This window comes from Phyllostomus discolor, chromosome 2 (assembly GCF_004126475.2).
Source record: "Phyllostomus discolor isolate MPI-MPIP mPhyDis1 chromosome 2, mPhyDis1.pri.v3, whole genome shotgun sequence".
Taxonomy (NCBI): domain Eukaryota; kingdom Metazoa; phylum Chordata; class Mammalia; order Chiroptera; family Phyllostomidae; genus Phyllostomus; species Phyllostomus discolor.
Genome location: NC_040904.2, coordinates 92,466,784 through 92,479,565, shown reverse-complemented (window position 1 = coordinate 92,479,565; position 12,782 = coordinate 92,466,784).

Here is a 12,782-nt window from a genome sequence, read left to right as displayed (position 1 = left end):
AAATGTCACACAGTACTTCTACTTATGCTGCATGTGCTAGAATTAATAACATGGTTAGCCTTAACTGAAATGGAGATTGAACATATATGTTTTTTGCTATACTCTAAGGTAAAATATGGGTTTCTCATTACTAAGGGAGGGGAGAATGAATATTGAAAGACAGCTATCAATTTCTGTCATACCTCCCATTTCTCCCTTTAATTATATTTTATAAAAATAGCAAAGACCTTCTCACTTATATAAAGGTGACCCTTTTATACTATGGAATCTAATTCCTTTTATTCCATTTTTCCCCAAATTTTAAGTTATTCGCCCAGAAACCAAGCTGTAGAAGGCTAGGCTTCCATGATATGGGCTTCCAAAGTAACTCATATCTTTGCTCCAATCCAAAGGCCAATGGTCCCTCCAACCATTTTATCTATTGATTCCATGCCCCCTTTCATTAATAGTAGCCATAGAAACTGGATATCAAATATAGTCATATTCACAACATGTATTCAGAAGTCTGAAATTCTAATTGGTGCTACTCAAAGTATGAATTATTATTCTTTTAAAAAGAGATGAAATTATAGGGCCTATACCCTATATCTCAATATTTCCAAATTTCTAGATATTAAGGCTTTGTGAGATCCCAGCTACTTGGTAATTGACCAATTACCTCTTTATATGGATATTTTAGGCTCATTTTAAAAAATATTTTCTTCTTGTCAAATTCCAAATTTTGGAAAAATCATCTTCTTGGTATTTCATGACTTTCTATAAAACTTTCGTGAGGTATTTAGAATGCCTGCAGTCTCTCATTTGATACTTATTAAATTAACTTCTTTATTTTTGCTAACTTTCTCATTTAGCTGCTTAGTTTTTTAAGCATTGTCTTAAAATCATTGGCCTTTTCAAAAAGTCTCAAAATTTCTAGAAGAATTCCTGATCATAGAGGCTACGTACACGTGAATAAACATGTATTTCCTGTTTTAATCTCTACGCAAAGATCTTTGTGGCAGGATGGGATAGATCTTTGTGATTTCTGGGAAATCTCAAATCTAGGCTGTAGTCAAGCAGTGTCTCTCCCTTAGTGTTTGCACACAACACTTCTGATGTGGCCAGCTGACCAAAGAAAGGTACAGTGCTCTGCACATGGTCTCTGCAACATGTTTCCTAGAACCCACATTTCAGTTATTGAAATCTGGAGCTAAAACTATTAATAATGTCTGTATATAATTTGTTCATGCCTTTCAACTGGTCTTCATGGATCTGTGATTTGCTTTACATCAGTTGAAGGTGTCAGCGTTATTCCTTTGGTGTTGTTCCTGTGGTTTTGTTTTATCTCTTCTCTTTCATTTATTCTGATTCATGTCAGGAAGAGAGCTGGAGGCACACAGAGAATGAGACAAAGTGACAAAGGTTATAGGGAGTATAGGCTGTCACACAACATTAGTTAGGCAGCTAATTCCTTCAAAACATTGCCCTATTCACTGGGTGTATGTTGCCACAACCTGAAGGGCAAACTTCCTCTAGGTCAGCCAGCTGGGGTTATACCACTTAGAACAGGAAAAAAAATATTAAATAACTACTATTGTGGGAAATTTCATGGGATAATGGGATTAGATAGTTTAAAGATGGGTAATAATGACTGGAAGTAGGTCAGAGCTCTACCATGATCAGAACCAGACAAGTGAAGTAGAGTGACATCAAACCTGATGATCAAGAAATGACAGTTAGCACCGAAGTGTGTGACAGTAAATCCCAAGGGGTCAGGACTAAGGGCGATGGTAAAGAAGGAAAACTGTGCTTATTGCATGCAGGCAGGTGGGGCAGGTGAGGTGGACAGAGCCTCTGAGGCACTTACAAGGACACCTTTTCTTGACTGGTGGTTCTTCAAGGCCGCTGATGTCTCTAGGTCTGGGGACTCTACAGAACTGACCCAGAGCCTGGGAGTATGTGTGGACACAGAGACCTGTCAGAGAAAAGGCCACATTCCTATTTCCAGAAAAGAAACTTCTGGTTCTATTTAAACTGATGCAATTATTTAGAAAACTATTTTGAAAGTCCATTTTTATTTTTTTACCGTTCACATTTCAATGTCCCAAACTCCCAGTGCAGATGTCTCTTTCAAGGTGGCCCTTGCTATAAAAGTGTCTGGTGACAAATGTGAAGTGACATTGTGAAAACAGTAGTAGAAGACATGAGATGGTACCCTTTCACTAGTCTTTTTTTTTTTTTTAAATTTGGGGTTCACATAAATATTTTGCTCTGCAAGAATAGCCACAGCAATTTCTACAAAAGATTCTGTGTGATGTCACTTTTGGATCACATTGTGAGAGCAATGGTTCCATCCAACGATGATGAGATGTTGTTAATCTGACATGTTTTTAAAAGCTTTCTTTAAATACATGTCACAGTGATAGGAACATGCTGTAGCTACCAAGCAGGGCTCATGGGAATGATATTAGAACACAAAGCTTTGGCCTTAAGCTCTTTCATTTTGAAGTAATACACTGTGTAAATGACTAACTGCTTAACAGAAGTTAATAATTGATGTCTGTACAAAAACAGTATGTTGTGAGTAAAGGCACAGTAAATATTAAAAATGCAAATTAGATAATGGGTAGTAAAGGTAGATTAACAGATTTGCAAAATATAAATAAACTGGCTTTCTTTTAGCAGTCATGTTGAAACATACTACCTTTCAAAAAAGTGGTTTCAGACTTGGCTTCTCAAATGTTTGTATGTTCAGAAGAAACAAAGGAAATACATTAATCCTGTGACAAAAGGAAAACAAACACTTTAATAATATTAGTACTCCAACATTACTTAACTCTCATTTTTGCATACTTGTGTTAATCAAATAGAATTTCAAGCCTAAGGACTTGACCACAGTATAAAAACATTATGAAAGAAGACTCAGAAAGATACAAATTGAGGAGTTCCAGCCAAGATGGAGGCATAGGTAGAAACCCTTCGCTTCCTCACACAACCAAAAGGAGAAAAACAACCAATCTAAAATCAATAAACAACCAGAAGCGCCAGAAAATGAAACTGCATGGAACTCCAACAACCACGGAACTAAAGAAAAAATCAACCAGAACAACCATACCGCTAAGGAGGGAAATGGAGAGAAACCACGGTGAAGCAGCAGATGGAGCAGGTGGAGCTGACTTAAGGGGGAATGGAGACTCAGAAAGGGCTGTGGACTACGGCAGTTACCATGGTGGGAGAAACTCCCAGTCTCACACAACAGTATGTTGAAAAGTGTGCTAGAGACGAGCTGCAGTGTTTCCTTTCTGGCCCCTGCCCCACAGGCAGCACAGCAAGGAGGATTGCCCTGCCTGGGTGAAAACCTAAGGCCCCCGCCCCCTTACAACTTAACAGGTGCTTCCAGCAAAGAAATAGAGCCAAAATGAAAGAACAGAGCAAAACCTCAGAGAGCTAAGCCAGGAGGATATAGCCAGCTTATCTGATGGAGAATTTAAAGCCCTGGTAATCACAATGTTCACAGAACTGATTGAGCTTGGTCGAAAAATGAAAGAATAAATGAAAGATACCCAAAATGAAGTAAAGCAAAACATTCAGGGAACCAACAATGACAGGAAAGAAACCAGGACTCAAAGCAACGATTTGGAACAAAAGGAAGAAATAAACATCCAACCAGAATAGAATGAAGAAACAAGAATCCAAAAAAATGAAGAGAGGCTGAGGAATCTCTGAGACAACCTGAAACATTCCAATATCTGAATCATAGGGGTGCCAGAGGGAGAAGAAAAACAGCAAGAAATTGAAAACTTATTTAAACAAATAATAAAGGAGAACTTCCCCAATCTGGCAAAGGAAATAGACTTCCAGGAAGCCCAGGAAGCCCAGAGAGTCCCAAAGAAGCTGGACCCAAAGAGGAGCAGAGCAAGGCACATCATCATTAAGTTACACAAATTAAAGGCAAAGAGACAATCTTAAAAGCAGCAAGAGGAAAGGAGATAGTTACCTACAAAGGAGTTTCCATAAGACTGTCAGCTGATCTATCAAAAGAAACCTTACAGGCAAGAAGGGGCTGGAAAGAAGTATTCCAAGTCATGAAAGGCAAGGACTTACATCCAAGAATATTCTATCCAGCGAAGCTTTCATTTAAAATGAGAGGGCAGATAAGGTGCTTCCCAGGTAAGGTCAAGTTAAAGGAGTTCATCATCACCAAGCCATTATCATGTGAAATGTTAAAGGGACTTATCCAAGAAAAAGAAGATTAAAAATATGATCAGTAAAATGATAGCAAATTCACAGTTATTAACAACCACAGCTAAAACAAAAACAAAAGCAAACTAAGCAAACAACTAGAACAGGAACAGAGCCACAGAAATGGAGATCACATGGAGGGTTAGCAACAGGGGTGTGGGAGGGGGAGAGAGGGGGAAAAGGTACAGAGAATAAGTAGCATAGATGATAGTTAGAAAATAGGGGGAAGGCAAGAATAGTATGGGAAATGTAGAAGCTGAAGAACTTTTATGTATGACCCATGGACACGAACTGAAGCGGGGAATGTGGTTAGGAGGGTGTGTGCAGGGTGGAGGGGAGTGAAGGGGGGGAAATGGGACAATTGCAACAGAATAATCAATAAAATATATTTTTAAAAAGATCAGATCATAAAGGACTTTGAATGCCAAGTTAAAGAATGTGAGCTGTATTTCTGACAGCTGAAAGCCGTGTAAGGAATTTGGGCAGGACAAGAACGCAGCTGGGGCTGTGAGTCAGGAGGAGTGCTCATCCTGCAGCAGGGTGTCGAATGGGCTGTCATGGCTATTGATATAATTTTGTTGAAAGGTACAGAGAGAGAGCTTTTGAAATTTTGTGTTTTGGTCATCTTGAAATCCAGGGTCTTGAAGCCTTCAGAGTTGGAGTGGTCTTGGGAACCTGAGTATTTTTATAGTTGGTGATACTGAGACAGGTAGAAAACAAATTTCCTTCTCTTATACTATGAAATTCATAATACAGCTGCAAAGAAAACATATTTCTTTGGTAAAAATAAAACACTCTTTGTAAACACATCTCTCATTTGCCTTCGAAGGGGCCACCTTTTTTTAATAGTCTGAAATCATACAAATAAGGAAGATAGACACGAACAAATAAAAACATTTGTTTGAAACACTAAGTTGTTATGACTCACCCTTCTCAAAGGTACACACCAGACCCCCTGCTGGCCTCACACACACTCAGGGATATAACTAACATTCAATAATAGCTGGTTAGAACAGCTTAATGAAATATCCCTACTTCTGGAACTCCCGTAGGCTGTGTGCACAGAACAAGCTGACTCTGACCCCCTCCCTGCACACCCATGAGCCTCCCAAAGCCAAAACAGATGTGGGAGGTGAGTGGCACACCCACAAGCCTTTCAGAGCCAGAACAGCTGTGGGTGGGGTGTGGTGGCTGGTCAGCCAATCCATAAGCAGCTGGCAGAAGACAGGCTCCATTTATGACTCTATAGAGGTGGTAGAGGAAGCCAAGTTGCCCTGCCCAGTTGGGTTCAAAAACTCTCGACTGAATGAGAATAACAGATGTTCATTTAAGAGAAAAATATCCAAATACAAACCCAAAACATAACTTTACTGCACAAATACATGCCAGTGAATAGTTGAAGAATAAGAACATTTTTTGCCAGCCCTCACAGGGTGTCTGGAAGACAGACACAGAGAAGGGTCTGCATACTTCTCATCTCTGTCACATTTCCATGATGAACTCCAGAGAGTGTGAGACACTGTCTTGGTATGCTCCACAGAGGAGCTCTCAAGACTTGTGCTGGGTTTGTTTAGAGCCAGCGGCAGATATGGGACTGGGCTTCCTATTCCCAAGGCAAGGAGAACTAATTATGTAGGAACAAGATAGGTAGCTGAAGATTTTGTTAGAATTACTTCATCACATTAAATAAATACATTTGGCATGAATTTACCAACATAGAGGGAAATGATGCTAAGTCATCCAGATAAGCTTTTACAGAATTCAAAATCCAGAATTTAAAATTCTTTTCACCCAAATAAGCAACCAGCAACTAGGGCTGGGCTCTCCACCACGAACAGATTATGTAAGAAAGGGAGGCAGCCAGAGGTTAAGTCCTTTCTTCTGATGATGAGCAAGTAGGTGAAAAACTCCTTAGAGGAGAATGTTACCTCAGGTCTGTTCCTCAGGAGCCTCACCTTGCAGCCTGGGCCCGAAAGCCAGCATGATTATGGCCAAGGTGTGACATGAGCTCTGGGGGCGGGGGGTGGGGACCAGAAAGGTCTGGAAAGGCTGTTTGGGCTGGTCTTTGGGCTCACGTCTACACCCGTGGGTCTGACTTATCTGAAACTGCCTCTGAAGTCTTCCTAGTTCAATTCTGAGAAAACCAAAACTTCCACCTCTGTACCAGGATTTGCTGACCACCCAAAACTCCCCTGGGGCATTACTCTGTAATTAGGAAAGGACCAAACTGGGTTTCCAGGGTGAACTGGAGGATATGCCTGTCCAGGGCAGTCACTCTTGGTAATTCACTGTTAAGGTAGAACCGTAGGTGACACCTGTGAGGATGATAGGAGTAGTAATGGGCTCCAATAAGCACTCGGAGTGCTGCACTGGACCCCAAAACACTAGAGGTAGGTCAAGAGTGCATAACGCAGAGATCACAGGCAGAGCTGGGACAAACCTAGGTCAGGAATAAATACCTAAGTCTAGGTATATTGAATCACCTGAAAGTGTGATCCATGGTCACCCTTAATTGCTTCCAGTGACTGACATCCCACCTTGCACCAATTTTTTTCAGTATTATTAATTAATGGAATTAGATTTCTAAAGATGGTTTTTGATACAATAGGCTTAGACCCTTCCCTTTGAGGTTGACATACATCTACTATTTCTTCCGTAGATTCACGGAAGGTGGCAAAGTCTAAATGCTCTTTTAAAAATTATTAATACAATGCATCTCATTCTACATGTTTGTTTTCAGATGTTTTGAGGAGCTCCCCTTAAAGGTCTGTGTTACTTAATACAAATTCAGTTCTGACAAAAGGTCACTAAAATTAATCCATCTCAACAGGTATTAATGTCATGGCAAATAGTTTAACATTTGTTCGCAACCTTATCTTGGAATCTGAGAGAAAAATGTGAAGTCTATTTTATTTTAGATTTATCAGATTGAGCTGTAATTGCAAATATGCACTAAATTTTTAGAAGGATTTTTAGAAGAAAGAGAGACTCAGCAATTGATTTGGGGAGAATAAAATTTTTCCAACAAATTGCATAACATGGCCTAGTACCTGTCATTTTGCAGTTAGCCTTTTACAGGACAGTCTCAATAAGGACCATACTTTAAAGTTATTCAATGGCTTTTCAATGACTTCATTGATTTTCTGAGGGATTTTTAAAATCTGTTTATATCCAAATAATTTTCATTTGAAGTACTAGTTATTTTTTCATTCTAGATTTTCTCTTCTGTCAGCTTGATTTAAGATATCTTTGCATGTAATTTCAGTAGTTCTTCACCATTTCTTGTTAAAGGTACTAAGTGATGGGAAAAGTCGTTATACAGAGAAGACTGTTTAGGGACTAAGTCTGTTGGTGGACAGTGCACTATTTTTGTGTTGTGATGATGTTTCAGATGGGGGAGAGAGAGACCCGAGTCAGGAGGCCTCTTTCCCCAGCCTCGGTTCTTGTCTCACCGCAAGAGATGAATTCAAGTGAGAGACAACACATACAGAGGAAATGAGGTAGCAAGTTTATATATGAAACAAATATGAGCACAAAGCTGCAAGTAGGCACCTGGCTAGTCTAAATGCCCCACATATAGAGGAAAGGAAGTTGTTAGGAAGTTTGTTAGTGAGTTTGTTCTATACACTTGAGCTGAGGCTGCAAGCTGGTACTTAGCTAATCTAAGTACACTGACTTTGGGCTTCAGGGGTTACATACCTCAGCTGGTTTCCAGAGGTACCCCTCCTCCTCCCCCTTCTAAATCTTGGGGACAATGTATAGCTACAAAGGCTTTCTTTCTCAGTTCTTTGTTCTAGTGAAATTGTTACAAAGGCCCCCTTTCCCAGCATAGGCCCCCCTCTTCCTCCTGTGCGGTTCCCAGCCTGTGATGTGTGGAGCACCAGGCAATCCTAGTTAGATGGATACAGAAGCCCTTTTCTCTGCTCAGTATCAAGGGCTCTTCCCTTCTCCTGGGCTATTTTGCTCGAAACCCCTGGCAATCTTACCAAACTGGGCTCAGGACTGCGGAGTTAACTGGTGAGCCATGTCTTTCTTTTACTTCTGGCCTCCCATATTAAATTTTTTGTTGGATTGTGATGGCAAAGGCCCTGCCTTCCTTTCCTCTTCGGCCGCATTCCTAGCTGCTCCCTCACAACAACATGTGCTTCCCACCTTGTGCCTTTAGATGCCAACGCTGACAACTCTGGTATTTCTGGTAAGTTTTTCTTTGTTCAAAAGGGGAAAAAATATTGCATCAACTCATACACAGTACTTATAGAAACCACAGACTCCCAAATTTTCCAAGGCTAAACATTCACATGGGTTAGCCACTCACCCAATGCTTAAATTCTCAGCCGAGGAACCCCTATTTTAACATTTAATCCAACAAGGAACTTACTGCCTTCCCAAGCATCTTTCTTCATCTTTGAAGAGATCTGTACTTATTACATTTTCTTTATTAGCAAGCTGAAATGTTATCTAGTATTTGGGCATATGAAAGAATAGCTGTCAGGATACTGAAAAAAAAAAAAAAACACAGCGAGGAGAAGGGAGGCAAAAATCAACTGGGTTGCTCTTCCCATTGAGGTACATTGAGTTTGACTGGTTGGGAGCACATTTAACTACATCTATTACAGTCACAGCACAGAGGAGAAGCTGGTTCTTTTAAAGATGCCGATTGTCACACTCTGAATATCTGCGGGACGAACAGTTGCGAATCTCTCTCAGAGCACTTGTGATATTTTGATAATAAATGAATACTATTTATTTACACATGATAAAGTATTTGTTTTTTCAAAACTTTAAAATAACCTCTGGATTTTGATATTGTTTTATGCTACATTTCTATACATAATTACTCATTCATAAAGAAATCTTCACAATTTAGACATACTAGCTCACTCTGAATTGGTGTGCATGGGTCATGTTTTAATGTTCATCTGTTTTGAGACATTAAATTAAAAATAAAATTAAAGCCACAATCTTTTAAAAATAAAATAAATAATTTCTAAAAATATAATTAAAACCACAATCTCCTTCCTTCCTTCCTTCCTTCCTTTCCTCCTTTCCTCCTTTCCTCCTTTCTTTCTTTCTTTCTTTCTTTCTTTCTTTCTTTCTTTCTTTCTTTCTTTCTTTCTTTCTTTCTTTCTTTCTTTCTTTCTTCTTTCTTTCTTCTTTCTTTCTTTCTTTCTTTTCTTTCTTTTTTAAGTTTTAAGTAGAGCCAGGTTAATTTAGGTCCAACATGGTAAAAACAAATTCTTTCCATGCAACTCCAAATTTATACTCAGGAAAAGGTTTTTAATAACCCAGTTGTTAAAACCCTTAATGGAATCACTGTTTCTCTATTTCTAAATCATGCAATTGTGCTGCTCTTTAATTAGAAGCAGAGGCTCCAAGGCTCTGCTTCCGCTTCATTTATGGGGACGTTTGCTATTCCACGCACACTCTGAGATGTGCCTAGGGTGTTTCCTGGTTCCAGTGCACTGTGTGCAGCTCAAACGCAAACCATCTAGTGGTTCTATTCTGAGGGCCACGGCCTTGAGCTCCTCTAGGCTGTCTTCTACATGACACTCATCTCTGTTGGTTCAAGTTCAAAACCTTTGCAGGAGGAAATCTCTGGGTGACAAGCTCCATTCAGATATTATATTGCAGGCATACATTTTCATTACTCCTTTCAGCTTGATCTAACTTTATACCATCACAGGTTTCCATGGTTACCACTGGGATCAGTGTCTATTTCCCAGCTCACTTCTCGGCCCCAGGGAGCCTCGAGTTTTCTCTTGGAAGTTGTCTGCCCACTGGTGAGGTACTGGAAACAGGAATGAAACATTGGTGCTTTCAGGAAATCATAGTAATGGCCACTTGCGGATGAGGCAGAGAGGCGGAGTCTGGTGGTGAGAGCCCACGGGATGCACCACGTGGAAACACTGTCTGGCTCCAGATTCCACTACAGACTGGCATGCAGTGCTTCATCGGTGAATCTCCTTCCGACGTTTAATCATTTATCTTTGAACTTGGTGCTTAGCCCTTTATCTGACCCTTTAGCACAGGGGTGTCAAACTCATTTTTACCAGGGCCACATCAGCCTCACAGTTGTCTTCAAAGGACTGAATGTAATTTTAGGACTGTATCAATGTAACTACTCCTTAACAGTTAAGCAAGACCTCAGCGCTGCCGCTGGGTAGAAACAAGGTTCCAGGGCAGATAAAACAAGGTGGAGGGCCGGATACAGCCCTTGGGCCTTGTGTTTGCCACCTGTGCTATATTTAGCACCTTCCCATGTTGTTTCACTAGCCGTCGGCCAGAAGTCTTGGCTTATGACTGCTCCTGTGTAGGCACCATTCCCCAACACTAGCTGTGTATAGTTTGTGGTTGGCCAACTTCATACATTAAAAATAACCATCCCCACTCCAATCTGTAGAGATACAAAGTAGAATAGTCATTTCCAGGAACTGAGAAAAGAGGGGAACAGGGAGTTACTGCTTCATAGGTACAGAGTTTCAGCTTGGGAAGATAAAGAAGTTCTGGAGCTGGACAGAAGGGATGGTCACACAGCGCTGTGAATGCACTAACTGCTGCTGAACATCATGCTACATATATTTTACCACAACAAACAACAACAACAGTGAAAAACATTGAGAACTCCTGGACAAAATCAACCAAGAAGTTTGCCCTGCTTTGGGACATTTCATTTGTGTGAACTGACAAAATTCCCTGTTGTTTATATCAATAGTAGTTTGCTGTGGATTTTCTGTTATTTGAACCATGAAACACGCTAATAAATAAATTAACCCTATTACTTACATAAAAATTAAGCATTCACATTTTTTATAGATGAAGAAACTGAGGTTGAGGGAAGTTAACAGCTTGCCCAAATCATGAAACTAGTGAGCTACAAACCTGGGATTTCGATCTGCTTTGTTTGTCTGCGAATTCATGCTATCTTCTTACAGGCAAAACCATTCTTGTTCAGTGAGTGAGTGAAGTCTCCACATAAGGGGCTTTTCTCTCACCAGCAATTTTTTTTTTCAATCAAAGCTGTTTCTTTCATTTTTGGTGCAGTTACTTACTAACATTTATTTGTACTGCCTCTGAATTTTCCCAATAGTTAATGTCAAGGTTTTGCCCAAATCCACCATCACAAATTATTTGTAAAGGGACCACATGTCTTTATTTTCCATACTTAACTTTTAAATAAAAATAACATTTAAAACTTTGGAATGTTACCTGTCAACCTATTCAGGCAAATTTTGCTTTGAACTTTTTAACTTCCTTTGAAGTCCACATTGTATTTGATCTTTATTCTGGAATGTTTGTAACAGATTTGGTTTAAAACATATAAGCTATAACAATATCATTTCTAAACAGAGCTTTCTAAGATGTGATTACAAACTAGTGTGACTCAAAAAATAGCAGAGTTCAAATTAATGTTGACTTCAAAGCACAACTTGGGAAACTAGATAGTGATGGTTCAATTATTCAAACACATAGTAAGTACCTACTTGATGCCAGATACTCAGAGAATTTTTAAAATTCCTTTTTCATATTTCCTCCAAAGCCAGTTAAGGAACCATGCATGAAATACACTTTGTAGTCATCTATCATTTTGGCCCCGACCAGAATTATACAATTGGATCATTTACCTCATTCAAAAGAGTTGGCTTCTAAGGACATCAGATCGAACCAAAGCACAACTCTAACTTCAAAGGTTGAGAAATTGACAAAATTTAAGATATGCCAAAAGTTCCTTAAATGAAGCATATAACTATGGGGGGGTACCAGAAAATGGAATTCATGTATACAAAATTGTGTATTTATTCTTACATGTTTAAACTTCAGTCACCTTCAAAGTGCTCTCCATTTGAGGAAACACACCCATGGAGACATTTTGTTTCACTGCTTGAAACAGTTTTGAACTCATCAATTTTCCTGTCTTTTAGTGCTTCTGCCATTTTTTGTTTCACCTCTTCCACATTGGCAAAACGTTCCCCTGAGAATTTTTTTTCATCTGGGGAAACAACAACAAAAAAGTCCATTGGGACTAGAGTGGATGAATAGGGATGGTGGGGGCATGGGAGTCATGCTATTCTTGGTCAAAAACTGCTGGACAGTTAGCATGGTGTGGGCAGGTGTGCTTGTAAATTACCCATAGTGAAATGGGCAAATGAGTTGAAAGAGACTTAAAAAAATTTCATTGAAGCCAAATGCAGCCTCTCACAATAATGCCAGCTGGTACATGATACAGATGGGTCCCTAGAACACTCACCTGGCAGGGGAAGCCTGTACTACAAGAGGTCTGCCCTCTGGAAGATAATTCTGACTATTTTAGGTTCCCCCTCATACTTTGACAGGACTAGCCCTTGGTAGTATGTTATCACTCCATCTTTATTTTTATTTATTTTTAATTTTTTGTATTATTGCTCAATTACCATTGTCCCCATTTTCCCCCTATTACTCTCTTCTGCCCTACCCACCCCCACCTTTCATATTCAATCCTCAATCACCTCCATTGTCTTTGTCACCCCACCTTTAATAGTGTGTTTTGCTCTTCATTTGTTATTACTTTTTCCTGCATTGATTTT